The sequence below is a fragment of the Chrysemys picta genome, chromosome 1 (genome assembly GCF_011386835.1).
Source record: "Chrysemys picta bellii isolate R12L10 chromosome 1, ASM1138683v2, whole genome shotgun sequence".
NCBI lineage: Eukaryota > Metazoa > Chordata > Testudines > Emydidae > Chrysemys > Chrysemys picta.
Window position 1 is genome coordinate 190142771 of NC_088791.1, and position 16111 is coordinate 190158881.

The window sequence follows — 16111 nt, forward strand, 5'->3', positions numbered from 1 at the left end:
AATTCGGAGGTGGTTTATTTCTTACAGGCTGCCAATTCTCTGCTCTGCTAGGGTGAAAATCATCTCTATCAAAATGAAGGTTAGTAATTTCTTCTTCGCTCTCCTGAGAGTACTTGCTCCTAATGGATTTAGCAGACCTGATTTCTTCCAGAATTTCTGATAAGGAGAACGTTTTCAATTCACACGTTCTTCCCAAGGATGAATGAGAGAGTTTTGGACCTTTCAGGTGTTACTCTCAATGTAGTTAATGGTATCGATTACTGCTCAAAGTTTAGCCAAAACCAATCAATGTATGTTGCAAGTTGTGGGGCAAGATAAGTAACCTGGTAAGTTTAAACTAGGTTTATTTAGAAAATCATGGGGCCGATTCCCCAGTGTGTTAACACAAGTCTTGGGCCACTGTGACTCCATTTACTCCACTTTTACATCTGTGTGACTCCACTAGTGTAAAATAGCAGCATTTCAGGCCCTTGGTTTCCTTAGAAGAGTGATACATGCCAAGTGGTAGCTTCTAGTGGCCAGCAAGGTCATCATCATGCTCATCTTATGATTTATTTATGGTGACATCTACAGCATGGAAGGCACTTTCCAAACAAAAGGTGGCCTAGTCTTTGCTTAGAGGTACAGCATACAAATAGAGTGGAGAGTTGGCCACATCTTGGTAAATACGATGTTCTAATAATAATGGGTTTTACGCTATTTGAGGCCTAACAGGTAACCTTGCTGCATATTATTCAGCAAAAGGATACTTTAAAACCATCATATGCAACCTTAACAGCGAAAGAGCTACTTTATCAACAGAGTCACAAAGTGCTTCTACCACACAGCTACCGTTTCCTCACACACACCCTCTGTCTCTTTTCTAAAGCGATGTTAGCACAGTCATGTGCCTTGCCCCTGTACCAGGCTCTCGCGCCCCTCCCCCAGACCACTCCTCTTGCTAGCAGCTTCTCTAGCCCCCACCACCACCTCTTCTCCCCAGCGGTCCCATTACCTGCCATCTGATGTTTGGCCTCCCCATGATTCTCTTTCTCCACCTGCAGCTTTAGCTTTCCACATCTACTTCACCATCTCAACCTAGCCCCACTTCACCTCTTTCCTGAACGGCTTTTCCATTTTTCTCCACTAGTACCTCCACCACTGCTTGAGGAAATGCCAGAACAACAATCCCTGCCTTCTCCCAAACTTAACCCACCCCCTGATTCCACTCTCCCCCAACTAAAAATAAAGTAGAGGAGTTAAACCTATTTAGAGCAGAAAAATATGGGTACCAAGATTATAACCCAATAGTTAATGCATTTTTCAACACAGCTAACTAAAGGCTACAGTACACTCAGTGTTATTTAGAGCTCCATGAGGGACCTGGTATTTGAAATCTGTCACTAATTTTAAGCAGTGGTTCTATCCACTTTTGAATGCATGTGCTCTAAACTGCTATATCTTCCTTATGGCAACCACCACGTATCATGGTCAGGACATAGCAAGGATCCTGAAACCTAAGAACATTGCTGAATGTAGGACTTAGGGAGAGGTATGTGACTTGGGAGCCAAAGGGTAAGTATTGCTGCTTTAAATTCTGGCTTTGTGCATTGGCAGATGGGTATGGTTTGTTCAGCTGTGTATAAAAGCATGGATTTCAGCAAACCCTATTTAACATGTGAAGGAACACTACAGGACCTAGTATTTCCTTGGAGACAGTATTGGTGGGACTAGAAGGATCATCCAGTGGTTATGACCATAGCCTAGAGCTTGGAAGGGTTGGGTTCAACTCTCTGCTCTGTCACACGTCCTGTGTGACATGGACAAGTTCTGTCTCTTTGTGCCCCAGGTTACCATCAACAAAATGAGGATAATAGCACTTCCCACTCTCTGATCTGACGGTAGCAGGGGCCATATCAAATTCTTAGATCAGCTGTAAATATTTAAATTATGATAACACCCAAAGGCCCCAACTGGGTAAAAGCACTTCCATGGATCGGAAATGGCAGCTGTTCCACAATCCACCACTGTCTCTGTAGAGCCACACCCTGAAAATGTGCTTACATACAAGCATTTAAGTATGAGTATTAAATAAAACATTAGAGGGATACATTTGTTTTAAGTCGGTGTGACAAGTGATGATGAGAGAAGAAAAATCAGGATTGCCTGGTGTAGAAGGGGAAGGGTTTTTTTGCATAAGATTGGAAACCATGACTCACTCCTGCTTGAGGGAAGTTTCCCTTTCTTGTTTATAATTTGAGTTCAACTTGCTACTTCATTTTTATTTAAAATCTAAATCTTCACAGCCAGTAGATTGGGTGAAATTTCAGTGAGTCTCTCATTTGCTTCCCAGTACTGTACTGTTTGTTGTTTAGTATCACAACAGGAGAAAATTAATCAGCTTTGAGTTCACTGCTTTTTCCTGATCGTTTTTGGTAGAACTAAGATGCAGTGAGCAGATCGTTTCAGTTTCATTGATGTTCTAGCTCATGCTGAAAACAAAATTTGGTGTAAGAAACTGAAAATAAATGAGGAACAAGTGTAACAGATGCTATAACAAATGACTTACAATTTTTATAGCAAATACCAATGTAGGGTAATGAAACATAAAATGGTCTGTACTGAGAAAGCCACTTTCAGTACCATTCCTATTCTGTTTTACCATTGCAGGAGCAATGTGAAAAAGCAATTGACTCGTTAGCTAGCAGAGGGATGCATAAGCTGAAAAAATATGTAGAAATATAGCCAATATCTACTTTGTTTGCAGGCTAAAGGCAGAGACACAATTAACTGGTGTGGCATAGGTCACCAGCATCACTGCAGGAGGGATCGTCCAGAGTTAATAACAAGATGAAGTCTCAGCCGTACACTCCATGCTGCTACGCAGTGGAGCTGCATAAGAAGAAAATATTACAAAGGAGACCTTGCAAGTTAGTTAGCTGACTTTGTGTGTCTTGAAGGCATCACATATTAGGTTTATATTACATGCCTGTCTATGTGAATGACATTTGCATTTGAAAACATTGCATTCAATTACAACAAACATGAAATATTAAGTTAGCTGGAAGGTTTTGTTCAAAGTTTGCATGGATCTGTTTTAAATCGATAATTTGCTCCTTTGAAATAACTAGGCCACCCAGGAACCCAAAGTTTATTATCAGAAATCCCTGTGCCAGGCTTGAAAGAGGTTGAAAATGAATCCTTTTGAAAGCCAGGCCTTTCATCAAAATCCATTCAGTGCGTGCGTGTACGCTATTGTGATCAGCCAAGCTGTGCACCGCTGCTTGAAAGGTGGCATGAAGAAGACGACAATACAGAAGGTGTGGTGCAGCATTAAAATAGTTTAGAGCTTTTCCTTATTCTCAAGTGAGAACCTGAAGCACTTGAGAAAGCATAAAAATGTGAGTGCCTGGGAGGTAGGGAATGAAAACAGAAAGGTTTAGAAACCATTCAATTGACTTGACTTCAGTATAAACATTGTGAAGGTTAAAAATCAAACACGTAGAAACCTTGTGTAACCTCTCTCATAGTCACATGGCTGAGCACAGACAAGCTTGGAAGTGATCAGTTCAACCACACAATGAAAACAATTTTGCAACATTTGTGAAGCAGACGTCTTGTAGCATAGATTTTCTAGGGCTCTCACAGGCCCTCCTCCAAAGCTCATTGATGTCAATGGGAATCTGCCCAATGCCTGTAGTGAATTTTGGATTGAGCTCTAAGGTTCTTTGTAAGTAAACAGTCACATGTCTGCTGGTTTTCCACATCAAACACTGTGGCTTCAATAGCACAACTGCCCTAAAGCTGAAATTCTAACTCAGGAGCAAAGAATATTTTTTTTGAGGCTGTGCAAATATTAGCAGCCTAAAGTTAAACCATTAAAACTCCACATAACCCTTACAAGAGCTGGGTTCAGTGTTCTTTGACATGCCCAGAACCCTGGGAGACAAGGTCCGCTACTGTCCCAGTATCCATGACCCTGTTTACAGTGACCTGTTTTGCCCTATGAGAGGGATACCCCAAAAACCTAATTAAAATAAAGTATATTAACTAACCATGCCAGCAACCACTGATGACTATATTTGATTATACTAGCATCCTCATGCACACACCTACCACAGGTGTGTATATCATGATGGCTGCACCTTCTGATGCATATACCTGTGGCTACATGAAATGAATGCACATACATTCAGTTGTAACAACCACAGGTGTATGTGAATGATTGCACCTTCTGCTACGCACACCTCTGGCTATTTGATCTTAATACCTGTACACTCATGAATATCTGAAATATTGCACATGCAAAATGGTTCATTCACACTAGCTTGATTTCAGTTAAGTATGGCAGCTCATATAGTTTTTTGTTTTGTTTTTTTAAAAGTACACACAACCCACCAAGCATGTGCTGATTCTTTTCTGCTCTGTTGGACTTTGTGCACTCTACCCCACTGCTAGTTTCCCAGCATGGGCGGAAAGGGTCGAGAGGGACAGTGAGCGTGAGCTGGCTTGTACCAGAAGGAAATTCAGAGGAAAGAAGGCTTCGTAATGGAGGAGGAAATGTGGGTTGGGATTCATTCTAAGCAAGTCCTGATCTGGGCCAGACTCTTGGTATCCTGGCAACTCCTCCTTAATCCTTAGGAAAGAAGGAATTCCCCTAAGGATAAAAAAATTGAGATCAAGCGCAGAGAGAATGGCAGAATATTCAACTCCTTATAGACTATGAGCCAAATTCCGACTTGAGTTACGGCCCATGCAATCCCAATGACTCCAGTAGGCTTGTACAGATTATGAAATAGGGTAGAATTAGATCCTAAGAATTCAAGTTGACATTCACACTACCCCACAAAGCTATGGTTTAAGATCAAATGCAATAGCAAATAGCTGTTAACAATTCCTATTACAGAACAAAGGTTATATAGAATTTATTAAAATCACAGAGAGTAGGGAGAAACTGAAACAGTGTTTGTTAGTCACCACCAAAGACTTCTGTTATGTATTTTTTTTAAACTTGACAGTAAGTGATGGCCCCTCAAAGCTATGATACACTAATGATGAAGATAATCCTAAATCATTCACCCTCCAAGATGGAGAGATTTTAATTAATCACCGCTGCAATTTTTGAAAGTTTTAAGTTCTATCAGTTTCACCTATGTTTGTTTGTTTCTTTTTCTTTCTTTCTTTCTTTTTTTTTGGCAGTAACTCTTGTGAGATAAGCAGACTATTCTGGAGAAGAAAATAAACATACGGCAGGTCAGCTGAAGTCTGTAAGGAGTTCCCGTTACCCTGTGTTTTTTCCTGCCCTCTCAAAATCAGGACGAACTATATTCAGAATTGATAAATGAAGAGGTAGCAGTTCTTGCTCTGAATGGGAGGCAAAGTGGTGCTGAGGGAAAGACAGGGAAGCAGAGGGTACCAAAAGCAAAAGTGATCACTGCAGTATGGAAAAATTGTTGGATTAATTCTTAAAGTGTAAGGGTTATGTTTCCATACCAATCCAGCATAACACACCGAGATACTAAAACACTTATCAGAAGAGACAATGCCCTAAAAAAGACTCAAAACTAGTAATGAGTAGCATTTTTGTGTTGATTGAAGAAAACTCATAAACCCCACAAAAATGTTGCAACTGGGAATTTTTAAATGCATAATTATACTTGGCTTTTATTACTCACCCTCTATTGAAAATCTCTCTCACAATCCTGGGAATATATTAAAAAAATAACTGCTACAGTTTTTTAAGGAAGTGCTAAATTTCCTATTTTTGCTATATACTTCCTCTAAGTCCAAAACATTTTAACTGCTGCATAGTATGTACTTGTTTCACTACAACACGAGAACAAGTCAAGTCCTTGAAAGAAACAGTTAGGTGTTTTATGGTAAAAACACAGGAACTCTCCCCACTCACTAATTTTGTTTAACTTTACTGAGGAAAGAGTTTTTTTAAATTATGTTTTAGCCCATTTATGATGTCCTGCAGTATCCTGATGGGGACAGGAAGTGGGAGCTTTAGGAATACAAGTCTTCATTTCTACTCTTGGCGATCCCAGAGAGAGATCGCCAAGCTATTTACAGCTTCTGAAAATGTTTCCCGGAGGTGATAACGCTGCACGCTCAGAGACTGTGTGCCCAATTCTCTTCTCACTTACACTTAAGTCAGAAATAGTTTCACTGAAGTCAATGGAGTTACATCACTATAAACTAGTATGAGATGAGACTCAGATCCTTTGTTTTCACCCAGTTTCTGACTGAATTAATGGCAATGATCTGTCAGTCAATAGAGTGGCAAGTTAAACTGATCCTGAAATCCTGTGTGTAAAACACAGCAGATAAAACTCCTGCATTTTGATTCTTCTTGAGACCCTCATGTCCTTGTAAGGATCCTGAAGATCTGCTCATTTCTGACCAACCTTCATGGCCTCGCATCATCTCCACAATTTTCTGGGCAAGTAGAACTTGTCAGGGCTCCCTTGAGAGCTTGTCAGCTCCACTCAGTAAGTAGAGCCATTGCTCACTAGAACCCATCTCCTTAGGGGCTGAATTCATCATCTTTGCCATGCTTCCAGTTCCTGCTGGCTCAGGGAGCAAGAGACTGGAAATAATCAAATCCAGGTCTCCCAAATGGCAGTACAGAATATATTTCCATTAGGTCACTAAGCAAACCCACAATTTAACTCAACTATTTGAGTGGGAGAGTGGTTCGAGAAAGCAGCTAAACCAAAAAATAAACCTATTTTAATGCACAATTTGGATTAATTTATTTTTACCAAGGCTGACTGCGGTGTAGCCTTCCATTGTGCCAACTGTCAATTTCCCCTGTTGTTTTTGTGGGTTTTGCACACAGCAACAGGGAAAGATCAGACACACTAACACAACAAAAGAGAAAATGTGCTCGTAAAAGCATAAAAATGAGCCAGGGGATGCAAAGGCAAGTAGATGGCCTGAAATCGCTTAACTCATTTTAAAAACATCATTAGATTGCAAGTTGACAGTAACCCTTGAGCCCACCCTCAAATCATTCACACTTTTATTCCATAAGCTCAATGACTGTTTGCTTTTTCTTAAAAACATTAAATTTTAGTATATTGTAAACAACAAAATCAAAGGCACTATTTCAAGTGCTCTCTGAGCTCCGAGCATACAATGGTAATTAAAAGGTCTCTGTCGGGGTTTCACTGAAGTGGCAACTCTCAACGAGACATGAAACTATAGCAGAGCTTCTTAGACTTCTTTGATAAGTTTGCCAAGTGTACTGAGGAGTGTTCTTGGAAAAAAGGACACTAGCACTGCTAATGAAAAACTGCCATCATAAGCAGCCAAAGTAGTTGTACAATCTTCTCAAGTTTTAATGCAGAAATGTGTAGCGTGCAGATACCATTTTACTGTACGGTTATTCATATGTTGATTTTTTTTTGTGATGTTGCCTCGTCCTCTGTTATACTTTCACAGCATTATAGAAATTAGTGAAATGGCTATAAGCCAGCAATGACTTCAGTTATTTATAGGCCTGGAAACTAACAGCACAAACTATTCAAAAGAACGTTAATCTAAGATGAAAGTCCTATTTGTAAGAATGGAGTCATTTGGCTATTTTCAGGCATCCATTAAGACTGATCCAAAACATTTGTGAAACATCTTGCCAGGGACACTGATCTCAATGCAGTTTTGACAATAAAACTAAAAAAAGTTCCTTTTAACCCATGAAGCACAGACAATCCCTTTGAGGAATTATTTTGGAATAGAGCCGTACTCCCTAGCATTGCCTTTGGGTTATAACATTGTTTTGGATACATGGTACATTGTGCTTAAAACTTCATAGAACTCTCAAATTACAAAATACTTTAAAAACAGCAACTGTAATGGGACTGCAATTCATGTTTTTTCTGACTCAAAAAAAGAAACAAAGATCATTTCAATCTCCCCCCCCCCCCAGTACATTGCATATATCTAAAATATTGTTAGAAAAAAGGAAAAAAATAGATCTATTTGCAATGATGGTGAATTATTCATTTACGAATTCAATTATCTGAATTTTTAGAAAACGTACTTCAGGTTAAAACTATCAAAACAAGGAAAACAACAATCTCATGAATAATTGATGCTATAGAATATGAATATTTCCAAACCATTGTGGCTTGGGATCCTATTGGCACTAAGGAATCAAATATGGCTACAACTTTTGAATTCTGGCTTTCCTGCACTATACCCTTGCAAGTAACACCAAGTATGTATTTTATGTTTATAGTATGAAGACTTTTTATGATCTATGTGAATGGGTTATCACAGGTCACAGACGTTCAGCTGAAGAAATGAGATTAGCAACTCTTTTATAACCTACTGCATTCTTTGAATGTATTAAAATAATTCCAAATTAGTTTTTCTTAAACAATTAAAAGACAATATGTTTTTAATTCTGAGACAAAGACCATAGGGTATATATAGTGTCTCCTTGAGACAAACAACTTCCATTAATGTTCAATTGAACTTTATATGAGAGTCTGAAGAACTATTTTTAAAAATACAACTATTGATTGATGGTCAAAGTAGAAAGACCATTAACAATCTATTAAGTAGCACAAGTACTATGTTGTGTTCCAGCTATGTGAGCTCAATCAACATTTTGATGTAGCCTGATAATTATATATTATCATTAGGGAAAACACTTAAGCCCCTTTGTTTTCAGCTTAAACCGATTTTTACCAAAAAATTCCTGAGTTTTACAAAAAGTATTATTCAATTTTTTCCAATTTTCACCCTACTTTTGTATAATTCAAATATATGAAAAATAACTTGTTTCATTAGGAAAATACAATAAATTGCATAAGATATATGTATTACAATAATACATTAGTCTGTGTGTATCTGCAAAGCTGCCGGTTGAAGTAAGGCTATGTATTAGGGTACATCTATACTTACCTCCGGGTCCGGCGGTAAGCAATCGATCTTCTGGGATCGATTTATCGCGTCTTGTCTAGACGCGATAAATCGATCCCGGAAGTGCTCGCCATCGACGCCGGTACTCCTGCTCGGTGAGAGGAGTACACGGAGTCGACGGGGGAGCCTGCCTTCCGCGTCTGGACCCGCGGTAAGTTGGAACTAAGATAGTTCGACTTCAGCTATGCGAATAACGTAGCTGAAGTTGCGTATCTTAGTTCGAAGTGAGGGGTTAGTGTGGACCAGACCGTAGTCTAGAAGATACACACTATACGCAAGCTCTGAAGTGCATGCACATCTGAACGTACTGATTAATCTCAAGCCCACCACGTACACATTTCAAGATACCAGTTTAAAGATTTGACACACTAAAATGGGAAGAAAATGAAAATCTGTATCAGAATACGGTTCAGAACACAAGGAAGTATTCAAAAGTTTTTAAAAAAACAATAACAGGAGAAAAAGATGAAGTTGAGGGTATGCGCTGCACATGTGTGGCCCAATTATTAAATGTACCTATTTATAGGCTAATAGTTTTAAGTCTACAACAGTAAACTGTTTATTCAAATGAAAAAAAAATTATTTGGAGACTAGAAATATATTGTTTTTTTAAACTCAGAGGTGGCCTTGTGTTTCGAGTTCTGTTTTAGTTCTTCAGCAAACCCCATTGAATTTCATTTATTAAAGCATTAATCTACTGAATACCTTTTTCCTGCCTTTCCATCCACCAAAATAAACCCAGAAAAATTACTAATAGGTTTTTGCACTGATTTTCACCTTTTTTGTTGTTGTGGTAATAAACACTGATAAATTCCCAGGAAAAACTAAATAAAATAAAATCCAAAAATGAAGGGTCCTATACATAATGGAATATTAAATATTAAAATGATAATGTAGAAATATATGGAAAATCCCTTCTCTCTGTAATATTGCAACTATTCAATCAGGTGAGACACCTTATGCTGACTGTTCCCAGATTTGCATGTCTGGGCCTTGGTAGCCAGACTTTTTGTGGGGAGTTACTGAACCTGGAATTCATTTCCTCCTTGTTGCAATAGATCTCAGATCTGTTGACTTCTGAACATGTTGCAAAGCCAAGGAGCTGGCTGAGTAGATAGGATTTTTGGAGGTAAAAAAAATGTTTAGCCGATTTTGTTTCTGAAGTTTTTATTCATAGAATCATAGAAGATTAGGGTTGGAAGAGACCTCAGGAGGTCATCTAGTCCAACCCCCTGCTCAAAGCAGGACCAACCCCCAGCTAAATCATCCCTGCCAGGGCTTTGTCAAGCTGGGCCTTAAAAGCCCCTAAGGATGGAGATTCCACCACCTCCCTAGGTAACCCATTCCAGTGCTCCACCACCCTCCTAGTGAATAGTTTTTCCTAATATCCAACCTAGACCTCCCCCACTGCAACTTGAGACCATTGCTTCTTGTTCTGTCACCCCTGAGAACAGACTAGATCCATCCTATTTGGAACCCCCCTTCAGGTAGTTGAAGGCTGCTATCAAATCCCCCCTCACTCTTCTCTTTTGCAGACTAAATAAGCCCAGTTCCCTCAGCTTCTTCTCATAAGTCACGTGCCCTAGCCCCCCCTAATCATTTTTGTTGTCCTCCACTGGACTCTCTCCAATTTGTCCACATCCTTTCTGTAGTGGGGGCCCCAAAACTGGACGCAAAAATCACTTCCCTCGATCTGCTGGCAATGCTCCTACTTACACAGCCCAAAATGCCGTTAGCCTTCTTGGCAACAAGGGCACACTCTTAAGACTCATATCCAGCTTCTTGTCCACTGTAATCCCCAGGCCTCTTTCTGCAGAATTGCTGCTTAGCCAGTTGGTCCCCAGCCTGTAGCAGTGCATGGGATTCTTCCATCCTAAGTGCAGGACTCTGCACTTGTTGTTGCTGAACCTCATCAGATTCCTTTTGGCCAAATCCTCCAATTTGTCTAGATCACTCTGGACCCTAGCCCTACCCTCCAGCATATCTACCTCTCCCCCCAGCTTAGTGTCAGCTGTGAACTTTCTGAGGGTGCAATCCATCCCATCATCCAGATCTTTAATGAAGATGTTGAACAAAACTGGACCCAGGACTGACTCCCGGGGCACTCCGCTTGATACCAGCTGCCAACTAGACCGAGTCATTGATCACTACCCGTTGAGCCGGACGATCTAGCCAGCTTTCTAGCCACCTTATAGTCCAATTCATCCAATCCATACTTTTTTAAACTTGTTGGCAAGAATACTGTGGGAGACTGTATCAAAAGCTTTGCTAAAGTCAAGATATATCACGGCCACCACTTTCCCCATGTCCACAGAGCCAGTTATCTCATCATAGAAGGCAATCAGGTTGGTACAGCATGACTTGCCCTTGGTGAATCCATGTTGACTGTTCCTGACCACCTTCCTCTCCTCCAAGTGTTTCAAAATGGATTCCTTGAGGACCTACTCCATGATTTTTCCAGGGACTGAGGTGAGGCTGACTGGTCTGTAGTTCCCCAGATTCTCCTTCTTCGCTTTTTTAAAGATGGGCATTATATTTGCCTTTTTCCAGTCACCCAGAACCTCCCCCGATCACCACGAGTTTTCAAAGATAATGGCCAATGGCTCTGCAATCACATCAGCCAACTCCCTCAGCACCCCAAATGCATTAGATCCGGCCCCACGGATTTGTGCATGTCCAGCTTTTCTAAATAGTCCTTAACCTGTTCTTTCACCACTGATGGCTGCTCACCTCCTCCCCATACTGTGCTGCCCAGTGCAGCAGTGTGGGAGCTGACCCTGTCTGTGAAGACTGAGGCAAAAGAAGCATTGAGTACTTCAGCTTTTTCCACATTATCTGTCACTAGGGTTGTCTCCCCCATTCAGTAAGAGTCCCACACTTTCCCTGACCTTCTTCTTGTTGCTAACATACCTGTAGAAACCCTTCATGTTACCCTTCACATCCCTTGCTAGCTGCAACTCCAATTGTGCTTTGACCTTCCTGATTACATCCCTGCATGCTCGAGCAACATTTGTATACTCCTCCCTAGTCATCTGTCCAAGTTTCCACTTCTTGTAAGCTTTCTTTTTGTGTTTAAGCTCACTGAAGATTTCTCTGTTAAGCCAAGCTTGTCGCCTGCCATATTTGCTATTCTTTCTGCACATCGGGATGGTTTGTTCTTGTGCCCTCAATAAGGCTTCTTTAAAATACAGCTAGCTCTCCTGGACTCTTTCCCCCCTCATAATAGCCTCCCAGGGGATCCTGTCCATCAGTTCCAGGGTCCATATTCTGCTGCTCTCCTTTCTTCCTTTTGTCAAGATCCTGAACTCAACCATCTCATGGTCACTGCTGCCCAGGTTACCACCCACTTCTACTTCCCCTACCAATTCTTCCTGGTTTGTAAGCAGCAGGTCAAAAGAAGCACAGCCCCTAGTTGGTTCCTCCAGCACTTGCACCAGGAAGTTGTCCCCGACACTCTCCAAAAACTTCCTGGATTGTCTGTGCACTGCTGTATTACTCTCGCAGCAGATGTCAGGGTGATTGAAGTCCCCCATGAGAACTAGGGCCTGTGATCTGGAAACTTCTTTAGTTGTCCAAAGAAAACCTCATCTACTTCATCCTCCTGATCTGGTGGTCTATAGCAGACGGCCACCATGACATTGCCCTTGTTGCTCTCGTCTCTAAACTTAACCCAAAGACTCTCAACAGGCTTTTCTCGTTTCATACTGGAGCTCTGAGCAGTCATACCGCTCTCTTACATGCAGTGCAATTCCTCCCCTTTTTCTCCCCCACCTGTCCTTCCTGAACAGTTTATACCCATCCATGACAGTGCTCCAGTCATGTGAGTTACCCCACCAAGTCTCTGTTATTCCAATCACATCATAGGTCCTTGACTGTGCCAGGACTTCCAATTCTTCCGGTTTGTTTCCCAGACTTCTTGAGATCACGTACAGGTACCTAAGACAACTAGCCGATTGCCTACTTTCTCAGTATGAATCAGGAGGCCTCCCCTGTTGCACTCTCCTCCTTGTGTTTCCTCCCAGTATCCCACTTCCCCACTTACCTCAGGGCTTAGGTCACCATTCCCTCGCAAACCTAGTTTAAAGCCCTCCTTACTTAGGTTAGCAAATCTGCCTGCGAAGATGCTCTTCCTTCTCTTTGTTAGGTGGATCCCATTTCTTCCTAGCAATCCTCCTTCCTGGAACAACATCCCACGATTGAAGAATCCAAAGCCCTCTCTCCGACACCACCTGTGTAACCATGCATTTATCTCCACAATTCGATGGTCCCTACCTGGGCCTTTTCCTTCAACAGGGAGGATGGACGAGAACATGACTTGCGCCTCAAACTCCTTCATCCTTCTTCCGAGAGCCACGTAGTCTGCAGTGACCCGCTCAAGGTCATTCTTGGCAGTATCATTGGTGCCCACATGGAGAAGTAGGAAGGGGTGGCGGTCTGAGGGCTTGATCAGCCTCGGCAGACACGCCGTCACATCCTGAATTCTAGCTCCAGGCAAGCAGCACGCTTCTCAAGTTTCCCGGTGTGGACGGCAGATGGATGACTCTGTCCCCCTTTGGAGAGAGTCCCCAACCACCACCACCCATCTCTTCCTCTTGGGAACCCCCATCCCTAGTACAATGCATCCCATGCCTTCCGGTCGATGGGGTCTCCCTCTGATCCCAGATAACTCTTCCAAACCATTCTTTGCAGTAGTACCTGTGCAGACAGCCTGAAAACGGTTTCTTACCTCTATCTGCATTGCGGTTACATAGGTTCTCCTCTTTTTTCTTCTGGAGGTCACATGCTGCCAATTTTCTTCCCTGTTCTGCACTGCCCCCTCTGATTCTTTAGCACGCTGTGCCTGCAGTATCAAACGCTGACTTCTATCCAGAAAATCTTCCTTTCCTCAGATGCAACGCAGGGTTGATACTTGGGTTTTAACCTTCTCTTCCAGTATGGAGACCAGTTTGCAATTCATACAGACGAAGTTGCTTCTATCCTCTGGGAGATAGCCTGTGCAGGTCACAACAGTTGATCGCTCCCTATCCATAATGTCTTCCTTCTGTGAGCAGTAAATCCAACATCTGAAGCGGCTCTTAGAAGCCTGAAAGGCAAAACAACTTTGTGGGAACTTTCCGCAGGCGAATTCCCAGGCAAACTCCCTCTGTTTCCCTGTCCCCTGTTCGCCACTCCACGACCAAGTACCTAAACCAGTGACATGCACATCATATCATCTGGGGGAGGAGGGAATGTAGAATTTGACAGTGGTAACATATGTGGACTGTGGCCCAATATATCAAACCTGGGGATACAGACACCTAAATAAAACTGGCCTGATTTTCAAAAGTTGCTGATCAACCTTGGCTCCCCTTTATGTCAATACTGTATACACACCAGGCTTAAATCAAAAGTGGTAACAGCTTAAAGGTGTGATTTTATACCAATTAATTAAAAACTAGTACAACTGTGTGTGTGGACACTCCTGTCTTTTTAAACCTGGTTTGTAGCAGTTTAGCGTGTCTTGGTGAATGTACAGATGCACGCTAAACTGATATAAGGGCCATGCACAAGAAGTTGCATCAGTTTAACTAATTCCATTTTAATTAATTTGGTGCAACTTTTCTGTGAAGACTCTCCCTTAGGAGGTGCACAAGAGTGGGGGGCTCCCTTTCTGGGGACCTTGATGTCTGAAAAATGACATGCATTGCTCTGCTTTCCTATGGATATCTTGACATACATGAGGGGAAACCTACTCCTTGAGACCTTAGGTGGTGCATACTGAAACAGGGCTCCACCCAAGTAAATTCAGCAGCCATTTGACAAGTCAGTAGTCTTTTCTGTCTTTGTAATCTGTAAATTATTAACTAGAAGACGCATGCCTCCACAACCTCACAGGTTTTGGGATAATTCCTGGAGGGACGCAGCCCCCAACTACTGCAAGCCTTAGGAGACCAGTTAGCCTCCAACAAGCTAAAATGGATGATCAGACACATGAGCATGTGCAATCTTGTCAGTCTCCCAGTGCCCCTGTTTAGGCTTGTAAGGGGGAATCGCTGGGTCTAATAAAACTCCCAAGCATGTTGAGTGATGAAGAGGAATTTAATTTCCTCAAGTCTGAAATAGCCTGAACAACATAAAGATCAGCACATGCTGCAAAGCTCATCCTTTCCCCCAGGCATTTGAAATCAATGGAAAATGATAAGTGTGGGGAATTGATAGAGAGGGGAGGGTAAGCGTTTGTGTTGGTTTGCTGGTAGTAGATTATATTGCTGCAGTTTAGTTACACCTGGATAATAATTTTATTGTATTTCTTAAAATATGTCAAGGGCACCTATAGTGTATGGAAATGCCTGTTTTTAGTATGCACAAGTCTAAATAAATATTAAAACTTGTGGTGTATGTGGGCGGGGGATAGGATCTGATGGGGTTGTAAGGATCATGAAGATGGGGGAACCTTCTAAAGTTTGCAACAATGGTGGAATGTCTCCGATTCTGCTGCCCCCATGTCCCTTTTTATATTCTGTCTGCTCTGCTGGACTCCTCTATGCCTCCAAGCCCTTCCCAGCTGTTTTCCTCCCCTACACACCACATACAGAACCATTCAGAGCCAGGGGAAATGAACATTTTAGGAAGCTGTGCAAGAGAAGAGTACTAAGGCTAGCAGGGAACTGGAGAGGGGGAGACACCATAAAACGGAGTCATACTTTACCAATTTCCCATTGAATAGAGTAATCCAATTAACCTGATTTTGTGTCTCATTTTGTTCTAAAGCGAGAAAGTTATGCAATTCTGATTTTGATAAAGACTGCCTGACAGTAACATGGACTCCATCACTCAAGAATAAAACGTTCTAGTTTCATCACTATATTATTTTGTTTTACAAAAAAAGAACAAGGAATTGAGAATCTACGATAGGATTTTTGTTACTATTGTAAAGGAGTACTCTATTCTTTTTGCTGACATATTTAAATACATACTTAAGATTCCTCAATAAAAATTGGTTACTGTGGAGACTACGTTCCTTTAAAGTGGGTTAATTTACAAACAGGTTGTCTTAACTTCAGTCTTGGTGAAAAGAAATTCTTCTCCCATTGGTAACCCTCCCTAAATGAGACTTGAGTTATATACTGAAAGGTAAGAAGGGCTATCCTTCCTTTTAAATGTTAGTTAAACAAATGAAAGAACAGGTCTCCAGCCGTCATTTGACATCCTAAACTTG